We start from the raw sequence: 6,939 nt of genomic DNA, 5'->3' as shown, positions 1-6,939 counted from the left end.
AAGAGTTCCTGTTGGAACCGGGAAGTGCCTTACTTCGAGGGGAGTATATAATCCCCTCACCTTACAGTTAGCACGGTTTGTGAGGTAGTGGAGTCTTCAGGACAGAATGAGCGCTCACCTCTTGCGGGTGGAAAGCTGGAAACGAAAGGACAGAGTGAATGTGATTGCGAGTGGAAGAGTGTAAGGAAGCGCCTCCCGTGGTGATCTCAATCTCGAGAGACCCTGTCGAGCTCAGGTGAGCGACAAGCTATCCTCCAAAACCTGAGGCTGACTGGGGCATAAATTCCCTCATAACATCTCGAGTAAGGAGTGATCATACCTCCTAATGTAGTGAGTAAGCGACCTTCCGAGGTACGCATCAGGTGTTTAATGTGGACCGACAGGTGCCACCGATTGTGGGGAAAGGTATTCCAAATTCAAAGTGTTTATAGCAGTTATAAGAGTAACAACATTCTATCCATGCACATGTCATAGAAAATTGACTTGGGTAAAATTTGTTTTTCCGAACGTGGGAGCCGTGTAGAGCCACACATTTGATATTCATGTATGTATTTAGTAGTACTGTAATTTTAAGTTAGATAGGGTGTAACCTGAATATTAGTCTATAAGTTCCTACCCTAAGTAGTAATTCATATATTAATAATTACTGTAGGGCTAACTCAATTTTTATATGTATGTATCTCTGTATCTATGCAGTGGGTGATGTAATTGTCGATGTTGAGCTATGGGAATTCCCCGTCTCGTAGAGTAACAAATAACGTGCGCAACTTTTCGTGTCGTTGTTGGGCGCCGAGTTTAAACCTTAAACAGAGTAATGATGAATATACAATTCTTTCCGTAACCTATTTGTGAAATGTTTGCTAATGAAGCTGTTAGAACACAAGTATGTAGAATTAGCAGTCCAAAAGGCCTAAATAATGTCATTTGTGAGGATTTAAAGTTCCGTTTATCTTGGCCGTCACTAGATGGCATGAGCTGCTCTCAGATTCAAATTGAAATAGTGATAGAATCAGTATCTAAATTAAGTGAGGAATAAATCCCAAATTTTCCCCAATTCAATCAAAAGTCCTGGCGTCATGGGTACACTGCTAAATAAATTGTAAAGAGAATTGAAACCCACCATATTTCAAAAACATAATCTCATTTGAGCTAGCGGTGGCGTCCTGTGGTGCCCGACAGGCCCCACTTGCTGCCCAGACATCGTGTGTAACAGACGTTCGTTTAGGTGAGTCGTCCACATTTCTTCTTCCTCCCCCTCTTTTTCTTTGTTTAATCCTTACTTATTATGAACTATGAGAAGTAATATTGTTGAGAGTTTAACGTAGTGACTTGCTGCCCAGACATCGTGTGTAACAGACGTTCGTTTAGTCCCCAGACACCGGCGGCGACGTCCGTGGGAGCACGCCATTATTCCCAAGTATTGCCCATAGACTTTTACACTTACACTTGCACCACTCACGAGTTATTATTACAAACCGAAGGTATTTGATGTGTTATTAATGATTCTATCAAGTGAACTTTTTTGTAGATAAGGAATAGAAGTATAAAAGTGATATGTTCTGTAACGGAAAGGAAAATTCAAATTCATCAACTGTTCTCTTTCTTTAAAAATTAGTTTATTAGAAAAAATTATAATCAGGAGCGTGGAAGGGAACTTACTGATTGTGAGCAATAATGTGATATTTGAGTTGTACCTCGAGGCTAAACAAGCCCGAGTGATTGGGGTGTTCCTAGTGATTGTATTTCTTTTTTTTTAAATTATTCCTCGAGGCTAGACAGGCCCGAGAGATTATGTATTTCTAGTGGTTATATAACATTGTTGATGGTGAACTGTAAAAAAAAAATACTGATTTGATGTGAGAACCGAGAAAACTATATGAGGAGAATACCTTATATGGGTGAAAGATGAATACAAATAATCATTCTTATTGACTCGAGGCTATGCCAGCCCGAACAGACAAATCATACCAGTAAAAGTGTCCCTGTCTTGAGGCCATTGTTGAGCCCAAGAGTAACGGCCAAAAAAAGAAAGAAAAGTACGACGACTCCATACCTCGCGTGTATCAAATTGTTTCGTCTGGTAATAATGTTAAAGGAATGATCACCCAAAAGCCTTAGTAACCTTTACAATCTTCTCTCATACTAAAAAGGGTCATGTAATAAAGAAATGTTGTGGAAATTAACAGAATTATTAAAGTAGAGTAAAGTATATAGCATTCTCTTTTCTTTATTAGTATACCTAATCACGGAAATTATGTCCTCGAGCCAAATTCACTCCCCTTCCAATTCAAGATTCCTTCGCTGAGGGAACGACAACCACCTGAGGTACCGACTAAATCTAAACTCGGCCAAACACTACAAACGCTACCACAATTCATTCTTTTCATAAATATTTACCATCCACTATACTAAGTCGAGTACCACTTGTATATCCATGGGTGAGTTGATCAATACCCACAACAGGTAAGAAAATACATACCCCTATCATCATTACACTGGTGTCAACTGGTGGGATAAAGTTACAGGTTTTACACTGGTGTCAGCCAGTGGCATAAAAGGTCTTACCACTAGCATCACACTGGTGAATACCGGTGGGGCAACATTCATAGCATTACACAAGGACATCGGGGATCATCAGGCTGGCGTCCTTGGGCCGCAGGGCGCCGCCATGCATGGGCAGCACCCTGCACGGCTCCACCTCTCGGCCAGGTGACGCCCTTAGCCTCAGGACCCTTCGATGTCTGGATGATGTGGAAATCGACTGTCTCGCCCTGGCCTAACGAGAGCGAGGGGCGCCGTGAAGAGGGAGCAGCGATCTTGGAGTGGTGCACGAATATATCGGCTGCAGTAACCTGGCGCTGGATGAACCCGAACTTCGCCCTGATGCTGTACCACTTCATGGTGCTGGTGATGGTCTGCACTCCTCCTTCAGGCCCGATGCTCCCAGTATCAACCCCCTAGACAGGTTGCGAGCTGTGGCAGAAGAAGAGGCCATGCTGGAGAGAGGAGATGTTGCTGCTACCTCTGCTGGACACGAATTGATGAGATGGAGGGATGGAGTGGAGAGGTATATGAGAGAGGGGTGTGTGAGCTGGGAGCAGGGCAGTGAAATGTCGCAGGACAGGGCGATATGAAGGCGATTTGTTTGTGGCCACCCCTTACAGGATGAAGGCATCTGCCAATATATAATATATATATATATATATATATATATATATATACAATATATATATATATATATATATATATATATACATAGAGAGAGAGAGAGAGAGAGAGAGTAATTATTGCACTCCACTCGGATTGAGCCGGTGAAGGTTTATATCCAAGAGGTGCTTGGGGTTGATTGCTCATGTAATGCCACTCAGGGATGAGTGAAGCTTGTCACTCTCATCTTAAATGTTGGGACCAACTGCTTAGCCCCGGACTCCTACGCTCCTCATGGGCCAATGTAGGATTAGATGATGGATATATATATATATATATATATATATATATATATATATATATATATATATATATATATATATATATATGTACTATATATATATATATATATATATATATATATATATATATGTACTATATATATATATATATATATATATATATATATATATATATATATATATATATGTTCTTGGAGGCAGACGAGGTTGAAAGCTATGGCACATTCTCTTTTACCAATTTTCTTAAGTGCAGTTTCTATTTGCTGTAAAATTCTTCGGTGGTCTTTTTGGAGTTTCTTCAGTTCCCGAAAGGGCAGCTATATTTCGAAACTGCCTTGTTCCATCTTCAGGCTGGATTTCATGGTTCTTTTTTTCTTTTTTCTTTTTATTTGTGGCTTTATGGACATTGCCCACAATTATGAGTATTAGGCCAATTAATAATAATAAACACAATAGGAAAACAAAAAATTCATGGACTGCAAGAAACTAACAGTCTAGGGGGCTAAGCGTGGAGGGAGCATATGATAGAATGCTCAGTGATTGGCTAAATTCACCTCCTCCCCCCTGACAATCAAAATGGGTAGAATCCTGTCACCCAGGTTGGCAGCTCGGAGCAGATTGTAGAGGCTAGAGTAGATTGTGGCTCCGAACTGGTACGACCTGGTGTGGGCAATGAGGGTCAGGAAGTGTCACTAGCAGGATATGGCTATCTGATCTTTGTGGTCCATGATATGAGGGTGCAGAGGGTTGTCCTCCACTGCTGGAGGAGGGCAGAACTCAGTGACCTCTTCCCCGGCCAAGGAGCCTGTTGATGCATCCTCAGCTACGGAGACAGAGTCAGAAGAATCCTGCCCTTCCTCGGTCTCTGTCAGCAGATGGTAAACTTCAGCTGTGGTCTTTGCCATGTGCAGTTCTAGTGCTGGGTTGGTGATCTGGTTTGCAGTTGTCTGACTGAGTGGGACATCCAGCCACAGCCTCTTCCGCAGCGTCATGCAGGGGGCAGCAGGTTGTGGCTGCCAGGCCCAGTGCTCCCATTGTTGAGGAATAGAGTGTACATCGTGGGCAAAGCACTCGGGTATGGCAACGTGAGGCAGCCCATTCTTCTCAAAGATCTTGGGTACAAGAATGTGCAAGGCCCCCTTGTCACCCCTGCAAAAATCCTTTGCTGTCATGATGCACATCTCCACGATGGTGCTTATCTCCCTAGGACTCATAGGATCCCTGGCCTGGTGTCCCCGGGCCATGAGACACCACCATGCTTAGGTAGAACCTGGCATGGCCAAGCCTCCCGGTCCAGTAACATCCTGAACCTCAGAACCCTTGGCGTCCCAAACAGACAAAACTCAGCCGACTCACCGTCCCCAAGGGAGTGTAAGAGATGCCAAGGATCTGGTGCAATGACAGCTTGACAGTGCACAAAAGCATCAGCACCAGTATCCTGAAGCTTGATGAAACTGTACCCTCCCTGATGTTGAACCAAATCACAGTTCCCCTGATCTTCTTCTGGGGTGCCGGATACTGAGGTCCGCTATTTGCCTCCCTCAATGGGTCACAGGCAGTAGCAGAAGATGCGTCGTCCATTGTAGATCGATCTGCTCTCACTCTTCTCTCTCTTCTCATAGTTCTATACAACTGAGGTGGATCAGGTGAAGACAGGTGGGGGGAGATGATCACATAAACTGATCACTCATTGGTTGCTCTGTTGGCTAAACCTATGTGGCGTTTCGATGCTGGTAGGATTTGGAAATCATTGACTTGTGTGTTATTGTAGGTTGTTTTGTCTTTATGTAGATTGCCTCTAGAAACAATAGACAGCGAGGTTCTTGTCCTCTGTGGATTATTTTAATGTTCTCATCCAGGTCTTCTCGTGTCACATGTGGAGTTGTGTGGCGTAGTGGTTCTTGCTGGCTCCATTCTGTTGGTGACAGGTGAGGCACCTCGATAGACTAGTCTGTGTCATTCCAATGCATGAGTGAGGTCCACATTCCTCACTGTTGCAGTTATGTTGGTAAATGAAATGGTCCTCTTGAAGGGGCATCTTGGTCACGGTGGGTAGGGTACGAAGCAGAAGATGGGCTGTTTTATTTGTTCTGTAGTACGTAACGAGAGAAATGTGTTGCTCTGGGTCTGTAGGGCGTACATTTCTGTCAACAGTGTCCTTGATGATCTTATTTGTCTTGTAGTCTGCATACATGTGGTCTCTGTAGAATATCTTGATGTGATCTCCAGTTGTGGGTGTAGTGGTGTCTTGGTGAGAAATAACTTATGTCCATGTGTCTCTTACCCCTCTGCACTGGGCTGTTTATACTGCTGTGTCCCTCTCAGTACAGGCAATTTTACCTAAGTTGTTTGTTTTCAAATCTTAATATTTCGGAAAGTATAGCAGTTTGAGAAACAAATTTAAAAACATGTTGCTCACCAACTCTTCTTCTTGCAAATAAAACTATCCCCATGTCTGTAGCTGGTCGCATTCGTGAGAAAGGACATGAGGAATATACATAATTTTTGACCCCGAGGCAGGCTGTATTCGTGTGTGCATGGAACCGACTTTCGCTTTGCTGTCAACATGATAATTTCTCCTTTACTAGATAAACTAGACACAGTTGCATCCAAGAAATGCCCAATGGCACTAACATTTAGCTCTTCCCTAGTATCCTCGGAAACAGGCTTGGCACGGGTGGATGAGGCAAGGGTCCACGTAAGGTGGGAACAGAACTGACAAGAGATGTATGAAAACATCGTCCTACACCTGTCAGAGTCACAGTGACGACTGAAGTATGCTTGCCTCTGGTGCAAAAGCACTTGTAGTGATAGCTGTTACCCAATGACCCTGATCCACCAATTTCACAAGGTTTTGAGTCAAGCATTCTAGTTCCTGGTGGGCATCTTTCCAAGTGGTGCAGTGGGAGAGGCCTCTCTTGATGTCGGAGATGATGGTGGAACGCAGGTAATGTTTTGAGCACTCTCCATTTCCATTCAGGCGTAGTCCATTGTTCATGGGCTTCAAGAATACTGTAGTCTTGAATCCTACATTGTGTGCAATGACGAGTATGTCCAGGAAGGGGAGGTGTCCGTTGTTGGCTTCTTCATAGGTGAAGTTAAGTCCAGAGGCAGCGATGAATCACTGCCTGGAGTCCTGCAGCTCCTGAAGGTCCTTGATATGAATTATTATGTCGTTGACATAGCGGCAGCTTAGGAAGGGACAGCTAGTAGCTACGAGTCTCGATTCAATGGTCTTGTTCACTAATTCCATGTAGAAATTGGTGAACGGGACTCCTAGGGCACTGCCCTTCACCAAACAGTCGATCTGCTGATACATTTGACTGCTCAGGTAAGTGAAAGGAGCTTCTTTCGTACAGAGCTTCAGCAGAATCTTCAGGGCCTTCTCTGGGATGTCGAGGGGCTTGGTATCTTCCCATCAGTATACATGGTCGAGTATGAAGTCAATCATCTTGTCCACAAGAACGTTGGTAAAGAGGTTTTCAACGTC

At 43.7% G+C, this 6,939-nt stretch overlaps 1 pseudogene; it reads right to left on the bottom strand.

Moving 5' to 3' along the window:
* Window positions 1-2,603: 2,603 nt before the first annotated feature.
* Window positions 2,604-2,900, bottom strand: LOC145418254 (cold shock-like protein pseudogene; annotated as a pseudogene).
* Between the last annotated feature and the right edge of the window lie 4,039 nt (window positions 2,901-6,939).

The sequence above is a fragment of the Coenobita brevimanus genome, chromosome 113, assembly GCF_032717465.1.
Source record: "Coenobita brevimanus isolate Jiangsu-jjx chromosome 113, ASM3271746v2, whole genome shotgun sequence".
In the NCBI taxonomy this organism is placed as follows: domain Eukaryota; kingdom Metazoa; phylum Arthropoda; class Malacostraca; order Decapoda; family Coenobitidae; genus Coenobita; species Coenobita brevimanus.
Note: the sequence above shows the minus strand (reverse complement) of the source record. Positions and strands in the feature narration are given on the sequence as shown.